Below are 18,693 nucleotides of genomic sequence, written 5' to 3'. Positions count from 1 at the left end.
GGATGAATTTAGCATTCTGGGAAATATATTAATTGTGTACATTTTATATAATGGCTACAATTTGGACGCTGATATATCAGGATATAAAAAAAAAAAATATGGCTTTGCTTTCAGTATTTAATACATAGCTAAATAAGCGTGTTTAATACTTTACTACTACCGATCTTCGATGGAGTTAGATCACAGAAGGATAATTAGCATTGCTATTATTATGGATTAGGTTATTATTTGTGCTGTACTACAATCTAAAAATTCCAGAAGAAATACCAAAAACGACCTGCATCCAAGGCTAAAAATGCAGCACTCAAACTGAAGGAAACGGTTTAAACACACTTCCACTGTTCATTGCCGGTCACATGGTTTCAGTGATGTTTCCTTCAGTTTCATGTATGTAGCACAGACGCACACACAGTGACACGGAATGACACGAACTGATTTTTAAGCCAAGTCCCAGCACGTGGAATCGAGACTGCTATCATTATTATCTGTGTTCTTATTTAATCTCCGCTGTGTTTATATGTACGTCAAAGCTGCACTGTTAAGCCGAAGAGCACATATATATATATATATATATATATATATACATACATGGAGGAGAAGACAGAGCTGAGCTGCAGAAAAGTGTAATTTGCGCCTGGCCTGGGGTGCTTTTTTTTTGCCCAGAGCCTTTGTGCGGCGGCCAGCGCAGCCGCTATGAAGGCTATTGTGTTCCTCCTCCTGCAGCGCACCTGATAAAAGAATAAAGAAGTCTGACATATTCCAAAAACAATGGGGGAATTAAGCAGAGACAATAAACCAGCTGCTTCATTTAAACAATCAAAAACCCCCGGCATCCTGTACCAAGTCCAGATAATTAAAAAATGCCTCTACATTCCATTCCCTCAGTATACCGTGCAGTGGCTCTCGTCGCTCCTGAATCTCTTTGCCTCTTGTACTTGCTGTTCGCAGCCTAATAATGGCTTTAAACGCACAGTTAAAGACGGGGACATGAAAGCACGGAAGATGTAAATGACGGAATTACACATCTAAGTGCTCCATAATGATGAATCGAGCCGAATCACAGGAGTGCACGTATCGAGGCGCTGAGATTTCAAAAGCAGCCATCACAGGCCGCTTTAATTGCTTTGACTTTGCAGGAGAAAGACCTCGTAGGAACGAAGAAGAGCCGAGCTACTTTGTGGAAGTGCTGAAATACAGTCACGCCATTCCAGCACTACAGTCATATCTTAATGAAAACAGAAACAAATCTCTCTCTCTCTCTCTCTCGCTGGGAGACAACAAAGTGGCGAGGGACGGACAGAAGGGGGAGGATAATTAAACTGGCCTGAAGACAGGTATTCAAATGTTTGTGGATAAACAGCGCAGGACTTTAATAGTTCGCTGTAAAACTCGTAGTTGGGCGCATCAGCTTTTGTTTCATCCATCTGTCCCGACAAATGACTGCAGCAGAAGCTGGAACAGGGGCCCAAGCACCATGACGCACAAATATAAACTCACTGCCTCTGTTCTAGCAATTACGTAACGCTTCATTTCAACAATAAACTCTAAGCAATGTTAAGACAATAACACAGTAAAATGACCGACGTGTAATTTAAATATTACCAAAATACCCCGGAACTGGCTGTTAATTCAATTCATGACTAAAAATAGTTCCCATAAATAAATAACGCATTAATTAAATTACATCGTGTGCCTACATGTTAATAACTTCCTAAATTCTGGTGTAAAAAAAAACCCCCACACTTTTCAGCCACTTAGCACTTTAATTAACAGCATGTTCATTAATTTATGGGTGTAATTTTACTCACTAATGGTATGAACATGTGTTAATGCAGGCATTGATTATTTGCCCATATGCTTTATTAATAGCTAGCGATAAAAATACATTTTTGTCAACTTCCTTCAGATCAATCTGCATTACTTCAGACAAAAAGCACGACACGATGGACGCTCTTATAGTGATCCATCTGTGAGACCTGAACTGGGTAAGTATGTGTTTTTGTAAGTGTCTTGTGTGTGAATGATGTTTGTGGTAACTATTTTGTTGCCTTCTTGACCAGAGTGTGCTTGGGGGAAAAAAAAAGAAGAGATCTGTCTCTCAATGTGACTAACTTGGTTAAACAGAAATAAAATGAACGAAATATATGTAAATAAATACCATTACAAACACACAACCAAAAACAAAAACAGACCAAGAGCGAGTGGATTTTCATCACTTCTGCATTCCTACGTTCAATCGTTTACGCCAAAACCAGTCCCATGTGTAATGAAACTTCGTGCATGCATATTAGCTGTAGCACTCACTGGTGGTTTGAATGGGTTTGTTTATTTATTTATTTATTTATTTATTTTTCTGAAAAACACATTTTGAAAAATAAAATCCCCACAGTCCCCATTTCGTACAGGTTTATTTTACAAACGTAATCCAACAATTCATATATTACACATTATGTAAATGTGTACAATGATGTTTTGGATATTTACACAAGCCATGGAGCTTTTTATTCTTTCACTTTCCACTCAGAATCCATTTTGATCAAAATTACCCCTAGGTTGAAGTTGATAATATATATATGCTGCTCGTTTTTGAATTGGTTTGGGATTAATCGAGTTGGTTTGGGATTAAACCCAAGTCACCAGTCAAAAAGTCTAATAACTACAAGAAGGTGATCAGTCTTTGATATAATGACTCTGATCGTACTGGATTGAGATTTCCAACGCTGGATACTTGGGAACTGATGATCTCCTGGGATTTTCATTTACAACGGTCTCTAGAGTTTACACAGAATGGTGTGAAAAACAAAAAACATCCGAGGAGCAACAGTTCTGCGGGCGGTAATGCCTTGTTGAAGAGCTGACAGGACGGCTATGGTAAGCACTCTGTACAATGTGCTGAGCAGTAAAGCATCTCAAAATGCACGACACGTCAAACCTCGAGGCGGGTGTGCTTTAACGGCACATCGGGTTCTACTCCTGTCAGCCAAGAACGTGAATCTGAGGCTATAATGAGCACAGGCTCACCTAAACTGGACACTTGGTGACATTTGGAGAAATAAATGACCATACAATGTTTTTTTTAATGCATTGCACTGCTTCTACATCATTGACTGATTGGATAACTGCATGAAAGAGCAGGTGTACAGGTGTCTATTAAGTGGCTGTGGAGTGTATTTACATCTCACCTGTGGTCACTGCATGCAACCTTGGGGTAACCATGGGCAATCGACTGTCCTTTTCCTCTCACGAGCTGACATGCTCATGCTGATTTCTCCTTTACAGTATCAGAAGGATTCGTCCGTTTCTACACACGCAGGCCACTCAGGTGCTTGTGCAATCCCTTGACATTTCGAGGCTCTACAGCAGGTCTGCCCTTGAGCTCCATTCGACCTCTGCAACTGATCCTGCATGACACGTTTTCAACCATCCTAAGTTGATCCTCACACACCGCTCCATTGTTACACTCCCTCCAGTGGCTGCTTCAGATTTAAAACACTGATGCTTGCCTACATCGCCAAAAACGGACCAGCACCCACCTTCCTCAACGCACTTATCACACCCCGCACTGCACCACGCCCCCTCCGATCCTCCAGCACCGCTCGACTGGTCCCACCATCTCTCAGCGTACAAGGAAGGCATGCATGAACCATGCTCTTCTGTCCTGGCACCGATGTGGTGAAATGAACTTCCCCGAACAGCTGAGTGACTGACAGTCTTCAAACAACGTCCAAACACCTTCCTCTTCCTGAACTACTTCAATTAGCCTCAACAGAGTTTTTAGATTGATGGGATTCTTAGTCCGTGACCTAGTGAGCCAGTATCAGGATGTATTTATTGATAGAGACTTCAAAGCACTGCAGTAAGCCGCTCCGGATAAGGCCGTCCGCCAAATGCCTTAAATGTAAATGTTTTAACAAAAATGGTGAAAGGTTGCCATTTTGTGCATTGATCCAGAAACTACGAACACGCATGTTTTGTTTTTCCCCGCATCCCTAATGATTCCTGTTAATCTACAAATAATAAACATACATTTATCCTGTGCCTTATGACAATTATAAGAATTAAAAGAAAAAAAATCCATTAAATGGCTGCGACCCATAGCAGTGGTTTATTATATGATGCAGCTTCCTGCAGAAAGATAAAGTATGAACACTGGTGCAATTAAAAGCGCCGGCCTTGATTTCAATGCTAAAATACAGAACTGAATTTGGGAATTCATGTGAAACACCACGTCCAGAGCTGGATGTTGGAATGCAAAGCTTTCTGAAAGTTTTTTTTTTTTTTTTTTTTCCTTCTCATATTTAAATCATCTTTATCTAATGCTCAGGCTGAAAAACAAAAACCAAAACCAAAACAAAACCCTACAAAGTATTCAGCGTCTGGAAATAGCGTCTGGACGCGTATACTCGGGCGATTTAGAAATTAGAGACTGAGAATATGCACAGTATTGAAGTGTAGAAACAGATCATTTAAGGTTTGGTTTGCAGGTGTGTTTATAACCGACAGGGGGCACTCTTCTCTTACTCGTCTCATACTTCTGAATGTTCTGCTTTTTCACTAAATCCTTAGAATAACTGACAGAAAGAAAGAAAGAAAGAAAGAAAGAAAAAAAAACATCTGTACACATTTTGTAACGGATTTCACTCTTAAAGGTCATATTCAGATATTTATATTAATATTAGTTATCTGACTGTGGGGGGAAAAATACACACACAAAAAATAATAAAAAGAGACAAAATATGCAATAATAATTCTTCATCATGTGACAAACATTATGACCCAAGTACACATTTAAAGGGGAGATATATATATATATATATATATATATATATATATATATATATATATATATATATATATATATAAAATTTAAAAAAAAATATTTACCAGCGAGTCATAATCCAGAAATGAAAGGTCTTTGAGGGAGAAGCACGAGGCAGAAGCGTGACTACATCTTTCAACTATTTTCTTCCATCTTTTCTCTTTGAAAAGAATTCTCTCAGTCTCTATAATTCCACACACACACACACACACACACACACACACACCCACACCCAGATGCACGTAGGTACACAATTACAGCTTAGAAAACGATCCCAGCTTCCACTTCCCATCTGATAAAGGAAATGTTTCAGAATATTAAAAATGAGATATTCTTCCTCATAATTAAACGGCGTTTCTGTGATAAGTCCCTGGAGATGCGAGCGGCTCTTTTCATAGCTGACTGAAAATGATATTTGCTGCGACTGATGAAATGAAGAGCGTAAAATACGAATTACTAGAAACCGTTTTTACACGTCAATTAGCGCTTTATATACGTCAGTCAAAACGTTGAAAATCTCTGGACACTTTCTGGACACAAGAACGTAAATCCGTTCAAAAACAAAGAAACAAATTAACTAGGGCACACTGAAGCTGTGCCTCGGTCGAAAGCGCTGCGTTCGTTTTTGTTATGATGGATATGTTAATCGTTTAGAGTGAAGTGGGTGCAAGACGATGCAAAAAATAACATCCGCACAAATGAAGACTTCAGAATTGGAAATCTTTTCCACGCCAGTCAGCGTTACGGCGTGAAAACAGTGGAATGTTGTCTCCTGTGTGATCGTTTCTGATGTGTGATGTCCAGCTTCCTGTAACACCGTGTTAACAACACACACTAACAATAACGCCAGCACATGTTCCTAATGACTGTGCCACAACCTCAGGTTAGATGTGTGTGACTCAGAGGCCCTGCAGCCACACACACACACACACACACACTTTCTCCATGAACAAAAACATACAGTTGCTTTGCCTTTCTCTTTTTTCCCTAAACTGGTTGTAGCCAGTCGACATGTGTTTACCGAGGCCCCTGCTGAGAGGCACACTCAGTGCGTACACACTCACACACACACACACACACACTCTATACACACCCCTTTTGCCCATTTTGACCAGCCACATTAATGGGACATGAGAATGCCGGCGGCAGCAGTACGAGCCCTGCGCCGGACCCCCAGCTGTGCCTGGTGGCCCGCATCCCCCTACCCAGCATGCCTCACTCCGGGGAGCAGGTGAGCCTAACAGCCCTCCTCCAACATGGCTGTGTCTGCCGGCCACATGGGCTCGTGGAACGCTGCCCTCTAGCAAATGGGAGACCTGCACACAAAAAAAAAAAATCGCTGGAAAAGGTCCGCCTGGGCGTTTTGGCGTCAGTGGGAGACAGAAAGCGGCAGATTGATGCATCTGTCAGCCATTTTGGAAGATGACAGATCGCCACAACTCGGGCTAATCGAAGGAGAGCTGACAAAGACGTCGGCTCAGCCTGCACTGGCACGATCTGGCGTTCAGAAATGATGAGGGGGATAAAATGGCAACTCGACTCCTTGTCACAGAGACACTCCGCAAAAGCGGCCCAGAATTGGAGCATCTGACAGATAATGGCACGATCTGTCAATCTGGAACCGGTCGAGACGACGAAGGTGTGACGGTGAATCAAGCCATCGCTCTTATTCCCTTATCCACCCCGAGAAATACCCCCAAAGTGCTCCGAAACAAGTCCGAAATGCCCCAATCCAGCCCTTCACCTGCCTTCCCCTGAGCTGTCCCATCATGCCCTGCTTCTGTGTCCTGCAGTAATTCCACATATTGCTTGTAGCGGACACTAATCGTGCCCTCTGACGCTCGGTGCCGGCCGGAGCGGGTAACTGGTGGCTAAAGGGCCTAATTGCATTTGTTGGGCTGGAGCGGAGGGAGGGTGCCCGCTGCCCTTACCCACTGCCGTTCTGCCATCCTGGCACAGACCCTCGGCTGCCCCGGGTGGTGCGGCGTGGCCATCTGGAGCCGACATCTGTCCCTGTGTTGATCGCGCGGGTTTTAGCACTTGATCAAACGCGTGGCGACAGGAAATTGCTCCTCTCCCCGCAGGAAAAGGCGCGAGGCTTATGCGGGGGTAATAGAGCAGAACAGAGAGGCCATGGAGGGAGAGAGAGAGCGAGAGAGAGAGAGAGAGAAAAAGAGGGAGCACTGCAGTGGCAACAGAGACACTACCATGTGAGGTGCCAATTATGTGTGTGTGTGTATGTGTGTGTGTGTATATGTGTGTGTGTGTGTGTGTGTGTGCGCGCATTTCAGCCCAATCCAGAAACTTGACCATAACACAAACTCTCTTTCTCTGTTTCTCCAACCATCCTGGAAGGAGAAACAGCACTGAAATCTAAATCCTCTCAAACATGTCTGCGGTAAATGTGATGGAAAATTAATAAAAAATAAAAATAAAAAAAAACTATTTTTGTTGTTGTTGATAGTCTTTCAAATTTTAGTCACATAGTGATATCTTAAAAAATAAAAAAAAATCAAATAAAAAAGGATTCGAAGCAAAAGAAATGACTTCGCTCTGTTTATGTGAGGAAGCCATTTTCGGCTGTGTAATTAGCTACTGATGTTTGGTATATTTGTGTTCATTTTTTAAAATTATTTATTATTATTATTATTATTTTTTTTTTTACAAACGCACAAATGATTCCTCTAAATAAATGGAGCAGATGGTAAGCGATTTCCCCCGTCTTCATCCAGAAAAAGAGCTTACTGCACCTTCGGAGGTCTCAGCCGAGTCATCGATATCGTTCTTAATTATTTGAATGTTTTTTTCCCCCGAACAGCTGGTCGAAATAATTGAAATGCTCAAAACGCACGTCAGTAAAATCCTTCAAAACGACACGATATTTGCAGGCGCGTCTATTACGAGTCGACAAGTGGCAAAAACAAACCCCCCAAAAAACTTTGCATTCTTGAAACTTTACAGTAAAATGCATGACAGTTTGTGAGCTGTGCTCGTCAGAGGAGCGGATAAAACGTGCTGGAACATTCCTTTAAATATGTCAATAAAAAATCTCATCCAGGAGAAGCTGCTGAAACTAAATCACAGCTTCAGTAATGAATGAGGTCATATGATGAATACATATTTGTATATATATATATATATATAGTGCCTATGACAATAACATTTGAGTTTAACATTTGAGTGGGCAGCATGAAGACCAAAATATGTGCCCGAAAAACGAGCTGAATGTGTGTGCATGAGCGTTTGTATTGCATGTGTGTATGTGTGTGTGTGGGGGGAACAATATGACCAGGGGAGGTGATAAAAAAATTATCAGCGAGTGTGTTTTCCTGTTTGGTTTTAATCTACATTTAATTAAATTCTTATCTGCTGTGTGCTTATGGCTGCATTTGAATGGAGCCTGTGCATTCATTATGAATGGTAAAATTGAAGCAGCTACATTGTGTGTGGCCCAATAAAGCGCCGCCGCACTCGCTCGCAAGAGGCACGTGCAAAAAAAAAAAAAAAGAAGAAAAAATAAGTCAATTAAGATGGGTCTTTAAATTACGGCTGTATCAAAACAAGGGGCGGGGGGTCGGCACTCTATAACAGAAGGCTGACAGCTCCGAGTCGCAGCGCCGGTGTTAATATACATCATATTCCATGCAGGCAGTTGCGTTAGGAGGGTTGCTTTATTGGAGAGCTCGACCTCCTGTTTCAGGTGATGATAGGGGGCAAAGTCGGAGAGGGAAACCGAAACAGGTCGAGGTAAATGGGTTCGTTACGAGTGCTTAGCTAATTACGTGTTGTAGAAGGTTAATGAAAGGAGAATAAATATGGATGATCGTAGGAATGCTGGAGAAAATCCAACATGGCAAGATTAAAAATGGGTTTCCATCACTGCAGTGCAGTTTAGCTCTCTAATATTACTTTATTTTAATGCTCAACTACTAAATTGCTAAATCTCAGCTAACAATTTTTGTTTACTCTTTACTGTCAGGTTGCATTTTGCTTTTAAATGATAAACAGAGTTGATTTTTAAAATTTTTTTTTTTTTTTGCCAGAATTAGCAAATACACCGAATGTGATTAACTAGCATCCATGCTAATGGAATGATGACATTAAGGACATTATTTTTTTCAATTATAACTTGCTTTCAGTCTGTAATTTGGGCAATAGTGTTGCACTTTGACCTCATCAGTCAAGATCACTTTCACATGAAAATTAAGAGGAAAAAAACCCCCCCCTGAGATTACTTTTCTTCTTCGCGTAATCTTCAAAAAAAATTTAGATGATGCGACTTCCTGTTGTGGAATATTTCATAGGGGTGAATGTGTTCATAACCTGTAATGGGGGCGTCATGAAAAAAGCTGTTTCAAGCACGATATAAAATGGAGTCATTAATTAATGCGAAAAAATAATAAGACATTTGAGGTATTTTAATGATTGTATTCCGAGGTAACGTGCACTTATAGTGGACTGGGAGAGCGCTGATGATTGTACGTAGGTTTTTATTAATATTATTTGTATACGTAGAGCTATTAATCCGAACCACGCACAGGATGATCGTAAAATTGTTAGTGCAATGTTGTTGATTTCATATAACGTGATGTAGCACAGCTCTGACAGCAGTGTCTCAGAAACTGTAAAGTTGTGCCTTTTTACTGCTGCGATGTTCCTCTATTCCTGCACTCCCTCCTCATGACCCAGCAATCACACGGGGCATTAGCCTGCCTCTGCACCTCCGTCTCCGAGTGTGCTTCTGTTGAGGATGAATGAATGAATGACTGCTGCGTCTGAGAGAGAGGATCGTGGCAGATAATCGCGCCGCGGCGGCCGAGAGCTCGGATCTGCTCTTCTAAAATAATGTCGGGGGAGTGGAGTGGGTCCAGAAGCAGGTTATCTCCGCTCCGCTCTCTGTTTGCTGTTTAAATCTTAACGGGGACACGAGCGGCTGGCGAGAGCAAATATGTCTGGAGTGGGGAGGAACTGGAGTGGAAATGTTCTTGGGGAGAGATTAACCGAGGCGTGGGCCTAAGGAGATGAAACCCCGCTGTTGGAATGGCTTTTATTCCTCTAGCGGAGGCGTGAAGGTAAAGGTGTGCAGCTCAGGCTGTGTTTTTCTTTCTGTTCGTGTGCTTAACACTGAAACACTGCTAACAGTCAGAGGAGAACAGACTGAGGAGGACTAGTGAAGGAGTCGTGTCCTGTCCTCCCAAACTTCTCATACATTTTAAAGCCCTAAAGCAGTCCAAAAAAAAGTGCTCATTATTTCAACTTAATAACTTTTTCATTCAAAATAGGCCATCATGTTGTTATTTTGACCTGATATATCTCACTATTTCGACTTAATAGCTCATTAATGATTTGATTCAAGATATTATCTCATTATTTTGGCGGCACTACATTAAAAACAGGCATGATTCTGTAATGGAAATCAATGCAAGGGCTCAGAAACACCTCCAGAACTCACTGTCTGTAAACACAGTTCACTGTGTCATCCACGAACGCTGGTTAAAGCTCTATCATGCAAAGAAGAAGCCATATGTGAACATGATCCATAAACGCAGCCGTCTTCTCTGGGCCAAAGCTCATTTAAAATGGACTGAGGCAAAGTGGAAAACTGTTCTGTGGTCAGACGAATCGAAATTCTTTTTGGAAACCATGAACGCCGCGTCCTCTAAACTAAAAAGGACTAAAGAGGAGAGGGACAATCTGACTTTTTATCAGTGCTCAGTTCAAAAGCCTGCATGTCTGATGGTATGGGGGTGCATTAGTGCCTATGGAATGGGCAGCTTACACATCTGGAAAGGTACTGAAAGGTATGCACAGGTTTTAGAGCAACATATGCTTTCATCCAGACTCCATCACATTTTTACTTCTGAGAGACTCTGCCTCTCTAAGATACTCTTTTTTTTTAAATACCCAATCATGTAACTGACCTGTTGTCCATTAAACTAATTAGTTGCAAAATCTTCCTCCAGCTGTTTCTTTTTCCTAACACTTACTTTTCCAGGCTTTTGTTGCCCCTGTCCCAACTTTTTTTGAGACTTGCTGTGGCCATCAAATTCAAAATGACCGTATTATTTTTCTTAAAATGGCACATTTACTCAGTTTAAACAGTTGATATGTTTTCGATGTTCTACTGTGAATAACTTATGGGTTTATGCGATTTGCAAATCACTGCATTCTGTTTTAATTTACATTTCACACAGCGTCCCAACTTTTTTGGAATTGGGGTTGTAAATCATTTGGCTATGCTATGTTAACTAATCAATTCTCTCTGAAAACCTGAAGCTTTGATGAATTTGCGTTTGGTCTGCTTTAGGTGAAAAATCAGACCTGCTACAGCTAAACCGTACCATGTTCCCACCTGAGTATGTATAACTTCTATCACTTGTAAGTCGCTCTAAATAAAATAGTCTGCCAAATAAATAAAAAATACATGTAATGAATATTTGGCTGTTTTGAACGTATCCTTCATACATCAGTTTCTTTATCATCTAGAGAGATGTGTGTAATACAGTCTCATAAGCTCCACAGATCCACACGTACACACCCCTGCCCGATACATTAGCAAGACCACATGGAGACACTGTGATACTTACGCACATGAAGTAGGTCAAAGAAATAAATTCTCCAGCTCTCTTATGAATATGAATGTGTTACTTGGTGGCGTCGCAGCAGGGGATTGCACTTTTCTGAGGCTTGTAATAATAATTCATAATAAAAACGAATAAGTCGGAGCCTTTCTCGAAGCCAAGGTCGAATGCTGAATATCAAGGGCACTTAGTCGCAAAAAAAAAAAAAACTAGCTAGGAGAAGAAAGTTTTGAACCGGGCTTCATGAGATGCGAAGCAGAGATGCTCTTAAATAACCACACACACACACACACGGGCAAAACACTCACGCTCAGCATGCCAGTGGATGTGTGTGGTGTGCCGTACTGTCAGGACGGCTCACTCGCTGGACTTTCAATTGTCTTTGTAATTGACCACTGGCACGGTCGAGGACTGCTGTCACTTGTTCGTTATCACTTGTTCCTCGGAGCCGCCTCGTGCCGATCACACACACTGCGCCGCTTCATTACCATCATAAAGCTCTGCCTCGACAGCGTCACGACACCCGCAACCTTTATTTGCACACGCTAAAACAAAGAGTGTGGAAAAGAGGAAAGACAATTACCTGTGTTTTTATTTGCCAGATAATATATGCGCTACTTAAAGCTGTTTGAATATTCATTTAAATTTTTTTCGGTAACCCAGACCTCGAGGTGACATGAATGATATTTCTGCGCTCCACATACGCCGACCTGAATTTGAAGAAATGTAAATCAGCGTATAGTTAAAACGCTCCTCGCTAAGTTGCGAGGCTGGGTTTGAATATGGGATATTTCCGGACGGTTACTGGAGCGAGAAACAAAGCGGTGTCAGTCAGTGCCACGCCGCTGCCTGGCTAAGCTAAGCTGCTTTACACTGACACTCTTCGCAGAATCGGCTCCAATCCGGTCTTCCTCTGAGAAAGCAACCTCACACACACAGGGATGAAGGTGGAGGGTGGGCTTTGGACCCACACACACACACACACACACACACACACATACACAGACTGGCTGATGGCTGGATGTGTCGACTTCATCAGGGGTGAAATGATGCCCCACACACCTCATTAAAGAGCCTTTGACGTACTACGCCTTTAATGCTGCTGTAGTCTGCTCTAAATCACTCTAAATGTCAAGCCAGGGCTCAGCACTTCACACTGGTGGCTTAGTGAAGCACAAAACACTGACACCATTTCTGCTCTGACATGCTGTAATATCCCAGGCATTCTAAAAAATAAATAAATAAATAAACAAATCTAAAAAGACTGCCACACAGATTCAAAAATAAAATAAAATGACATTTCTGACATGTTGTAACATCTCTAAAAAGCATTCGAATAAAACTTTTTAAAAAAAGACGTCCGCACAGATTTAAAATAAATGAATAAATAAATAAATCGAATCAAATCAAATCAAATTTCTGACATGGTATAATGTCCCAGGGATTTTAAAAGAGAAACGTTTAGAAAGACGTCCCTGATGATTAAAAAAAAATGAAATTAATTATACGTTCGGACGTGTCATAATGTCCAAGGCGTTTTAAATACAAACATTCGAAATGATGTCCTTACTGATTTAAAAAAAAATAAATTAATCGAATCAATTTTAATTTCTTACGCTATAATGTCACATGGATTTTAAAGAAAAACTTTTTTTTTTTTTTTTAAATTACCCCTAATGAAACAAACAAACCAAAAAACATGTCCCAGGCATTTTAGAACCTTTTTAATAAATAGATAGATAGACAGATAGATAGACAGACAGATAGATAGATAGATACTAATATGTGTAATGGCACAGGCATTTAAAAACAACACCACCGCCACCACAATTTAAACAAGCATCCCCCCAGGAAAAACAAACCTTAATCCATGGTATTTACATAATCTATTAACCATTAGATCATTAGTTACTAATGGGAAAACAGTAAATGGAAACCATTAGGCCAATTCCCATTAGGAAGTTGTTGTTTTTTTTGCTCATCAGCATGGATGTGTTTTTAAATATCTTGGTTTAAAAGTAGGGATATTACGGGATGTTAATGAGACGGCCAGAGACAGGAAGTTAAATAATGTCCGAAACATCATCTGAGGGCAGATCAGTGGCGACCAGGACTACTTTAAACTGGACCAATAATAATATCTCGCACCAGACCAGCTCATTTCTGGTCATTTTATTCTAGACTAGTTTAAAAAGAAGGGATCTGTGTGAGTGAACACTGGGCGAATGAAAACCTTCAAACTTCTGTCTCCAAAAAAAACACCACCACCACCACCCAACTTAAATATGTTGTTCACTCTAACTGGGTTTTCCTCTCACGCCTGATGAGAAGCAACATCCCTCACTCGTCCGCCTGAGAGCCAAGCGAGCGTGAGCGTGAGCGTGAGTGAGAGAGACTGCGGCTGTTTATTAATAATGAATTTGGAGTTTTGCGTGGAGGAATGTTATCGCCTGGCGCACAATCCCAGCCAACAGTTTGCCCTGATGGGCTAGCTGGGTTCCTCATTAGTCCAACATATTTAATCCATAAGTTTCTTATCAAATGTCACACCTGCATCTCCAAATGGCATTTCCACATTCAGTGGCATGTGTTTGGGAGATGGCGCTCCAAGGTGCTTGGGCGAGATTAAGCGCCCGGCAGTGAGAGCGAGCTTACTTTATCATTTTGCGCGTCTGGAAGGAATCCAAGCAGTTTTTGTCTTGCTGTTGTAATTAGAAAGCCTTTTAAGTGATAACGCCTGCATCGGAATATGAATATGGAGCGATCAGCCTTGCTCCGTTCTCTTTTTTCCCCCCCTTCTTCTTCTTCTTTCCTCTTTTTAATTGTTGAATCCAAGTTTTTGTTGCATGGTGAAGCAAGGATTAACTCTGGCTTCAGAAGTTTAATGAAAGACTTAAAAGTAGGCAAACACTCCACTGGGGAAGATGAGCGTTGTTCACCCATTTTAACTCTCAACATGGTGGAGGTTTTTTTTTTCCCCCCACCTTAAGTAAAATCAAACGACAGCCATGACCAGAATGCTCTGTGGTTAGTTTGCAAATACAATAGGTGTCTCTCGTCTGTAGCTAAAACACGTAGCGGTGTTTCTAAACACGACAAAACCTCACCTTTTCACCGTCTGAGCTTTAACTTCCATTTATCTATATTAAAGCAATCCTTTTAGAGCTTTTAGAGGATATTCTCTGACTGGGAAGTGACAGAAATATTGTATTTAGTCTTTCAGTGCAACTTTAAGGTGTCTCATAGATACATGGAAAGAAAGGAAGGAAGAAAGAAGCGCAGAAACAAGTCAGTGGGAGCAAGAAAGAGACAGAGAGACATAGCGAGTGAGCCAGAAGGTGTGGTCTTCTCCAAGTCCCTGGTGTGTGTCCAGAAAAGCTGCTATGCATCGGGCCAGAGATAAGTACAAAACTGAGAAGTATTGATCCAGTAATAGTGGTGCGCGACACCTTAACCTTACAGCATGAATGTCATAGCCTCTTATCCCTGGCCTCTTAACATGGACCACCTATCTATCACACAGAGTCCATCAGAGGCCTGCGTTACACCCCTCTCACACTCTCTAAATCTCCCAAATCACCACTCTGAGGCATGGGTTAGCTCCTCACTTTTCGACAGAAAGAGGGAAAAGCCGAGCCACAGTTCAGTAAGGGAGTATCGTAATGAGGAAAATGGGGTTCTGCGTTACAATTCTTCCTGATTTCATAGGAAGTGGACTAGATACACTGTATTCTCACCTCCATGGTTGAACAGATCATCGCATTTTCCCCTCTATAAAAGTAGCACCTCGATTTCAGTTCCTGAAGCAACAGATCAGCACCAGGTGCAGCCATTTTCTAATAAACTCCAACCTTGCCCTTGAACACCGTGGATGTGAATATAAAAACGCTTTTAAATGCAGGAGCCTTGGATCTCTTACAGTACATCCACATTCGCCAACGCACGATGCCAAAAGCATCACATCATCTCTTCACCATGCAAAGATAGTAAAAGAAAGACACTCTTTCCTGTAATATACAGAACTAAATTATAATATGTGAGGAACGAAACATGACAGGGTGAGCTCATATATTAAAATAATCCACGACGGAGTGGGGTTCGTGTCGATCCGTTACCAATCTGCTTTTTACCCATTTATAATTACAGTTAATGTTGTGGTAGCTCCTGTTATCACTTGCGTTACAGCAGCTATAAAAAATAAATCGTTCCTTCCCCAGTCTCACTATGTTCTCTCTTTTGAAGTTATAAAAAAAATGAATCCTTGTCATGTTACTGAGAAAAGTCCTGAAGAATTTCCCATGGGGGAAAACTTACTAACCTTTAGAAAGTGCTGAAACTGGAGACTCATTCTATAAATGCTAAACAAAAATCTCCTTACAGAGAACGTCACGACACCAATGATTGTACGTTAAACTTGTTTTTTTTTAAATCCAATTATTATGCACCTTGTACGCCACTGATGTACCGGTGAACGAACTGTTACTATAGAAATGATAACGTTGGAATGACCATGTTAATAAAAACCTGTCACTACTGTCAAAGCCGCTGTTATAGAAAATGAATCAACACCTTCTGATTCGAGAATTCAGCAGCACTGTATAAATATAGCTATGTTGTGATGTCTTAATGTTAAGACAGTAGTCAAACTATCCTTTTTTAAAAAAATTATAGATTCGAACAATTGACGATTAGGTGACGCCAGAGAAAAATGGCTGCCATTTGATGATCCCAGACTATGTACTGTTGCCTAATTACTTGTATGCTGATACTGTATAGAGTGTATTCTTTTATAACACATTTCTCTGCCATATTGGAATTGGGGATTTAATACGGGTCTGATGCATTTAAGCATCAGTGACAATTCCCTGGGCCTGCCATCAAAAGGCAAGGGGTTATAAAAAAAGAAAAAAACTAAACAAAAAAAGGTTGTTAAGAGTCAAATTTTATTTTGTCTTCACTTTCTTTTGTGTTTTTGTGTCTTTTTAGAACAGAAACAGCGGTAGTAAGTGACGATAATGAAAATATAACGAAAAAGCCATTTCGGCCTCCGCTATAAAAGCATTGCATGCCACCAAATGCTCAGATTATATGCAAATGCTGTTTCATAGCTGGCAGGCGGCTCAGATCCGGCCTCGCTCGAGCCAGATCAGCCGACAGCAACTTCCCTTAGCTCCTAATGAGATATTAGGAGATATATAAATATATATTATGAGATATGCACTTAGCATGCTGCTTTGTAGCGCTGTAGTTGGGGAGTTGTGCAGTGACTTGGAGCCCTCCATATGTAACGTAACTAGCCGTTCAACACCAAACACGTGCACAATCATGTACATACAGTATACACATGTAGGTGAAGAGTTGATTTGTGCAAAAGGGGTCCTGCTTGATTTCAGACCTACAGACAAGACTGAGTGGACTACACGGCACACACCAGGTACTTCCACATGTATTTCATACTCACACCCTCATTCTTTTGCTTTTTCCTAGCTGTGAAAAAATGAGTGTTAAATGTACCTCGGCTAAACAAAGGGGCTCATCAGCGATAGCCTGCACAATCAGTCTTCTCATCAGCATCGGCTCGAACTTTCAGTGCCAAGTCCACGCTACGCTCACTTTCTCCTTATAAAAAGCCACATCCTCTTGTTTTCAAAGCTCTGTGATTCTCTCATTGTGAGTCTTTAAACAGGAAGGAAAAAAAAAAGAAAAAAGCTATGGGCACGGCTCGTTAGCTGAGGTTGCTGCGTATTGTCTCATCCGCTGAGATCTGTGCGTCAAGGAAAGAATAGGTGGAAGATTAGGATTGTGCATACGCCGCTGGTCTGAAATGAAGAGGTTAACACTGAGTAAGATAAGAGGCAGATGGGGAGAGATAGTGGAGACTGTGCATGAGAGAGAAAAAGAGGAGAAGAGAGAGTGTGTAGATTGGGGCTTAGACACTATAAAGCTCTGTTATTATCAATTAGGCATAGGTTGTTCCCACTGTCTTGACAGAAAAACTCTCATGGGGGGGGGGGGGGAAGGGAAGAGTCAACTGATTAAGATTTCTTTGAGAAAATACGCCAAATAGGACTTAATGTGACTTTCTGAAAGAAACTAGCTTCATTAAAACCACCAATAATTGAGTATTTAAAGGATGGACACAACGTAAAAGACCAATTTAACTTGAAGGTCATGACTGACTCAAGAAGGCAACTATTTCAGGCTCTAAAGGTCTGGTATTGTGCATCCTTAGGTTTTGATATACCATTTTATATCATTCATGCTTTGAAAAGAGGGAACTGCCTTTTTCATACCCAGGGTTACTTAACAATTAGAGAAAAAAAATGAAACAGAGAGACAATAACAATAAAAACAACAGGCAAAAAAGCAAGCAAGTTCTTTAAAATCTGCTGCTGAGATTGGAATCACAGGTGCGCTGGAGACTCCCCTCACGGCCCGGGCGAACACCAGGCACCACCGCACCAAACACAGCACCATGGATCCCCAGAACCCAATTCGAAAATAGCCACCCCAAGACTGGACTGGAATGAAGGCACCAAACAGCACAAACTGAGAGTTAAAGCAGTGGACATGCCAAAAGTGAACGAGTGCTGCACCCGATCAATGGCCTGCAGACGCACATCATGAATCAAGGTCAGAGAAACTCTGCTGTTCAAATTCAGGGCCTCTGGAGCTCCACCGCAACAACTGGCAGCCAGCGAACCCGACCAATGACCAAAGACTCTTGCGAAACAACCTTTCAGAATCGGAAACAAAGACACATTCAAAGTTCAAGGTTCTGACTCTGACGAGCAACGTTTAAGTTTAGCACCTTCTTTTTTGAGCATTGCCTCCTTCAGTATCACTAGTCCTCAAGGTAGTTACGAGATGATTGGGATCTGATATATCCTAGAACGAGAAGGAAAAGATTTCAAAGAGGACTTCCTCGTGTACCAGAATGTTACTGTGAAGTCAAACCTCATACGTCAAGGTGAACATATGGCATTCCTTTTTCTTGTGCAAATTTGAAGACTCCTGTTGTGATTAGACTAGCTCTTGTAAATTTGCAACCACGAGGGAACAAGTATGGCATGGTAGAAGAAGGGAGGGGGGGAGGGTAACCAAGAGTGAACGAGAGTAAGAGAGAAGACGATGAGGAAGAAGAAGAAGAAAGCTGGCACGCGGGTTGAGGCCATGCCAGTTCTGCCTGCGCCATGCGGAGAGGCAGGGGTGGAAGGTGCCAGCGTGTGCTGGGCGAGGAGGAAAGATCAAACAACAAGGGCTGCAGATCTGCACCAATCTGCTCTGTATTAG

General features: G+C 41.5%; 1 protein-coding gene across 3 annotated transcripts in view; it reads right to left on the bottom strand.

The window, feature by feature from the left end:
• The window catches only part of zfpm2a (zinc finger protein, FOG family member 2a), a 173,087-nt gene that overhangs the window by 5,705 nt on the left and 148,689 nt on the right, over positions 1-18,693 (bottom strand). The window lies entirely within an intron of this gene.

This window comes from Ictalurus furcatus, chromosome 23, assembly GCF_023375685.1.
Source record: "Ictalurus furcatus strain D&B chromosome 23, Billie_1.0, whole genome shotgun sequence".
Lineage (NCBI taxonomy): Eukaryota > Metazoa > Chordata > Actinopteri > Siluriformes > Ictaluridae > Ictalurus > Ictalurus furcatus.
This window is presented reverse-complemented; position numbering and strand designations above follow the sequence as displayed.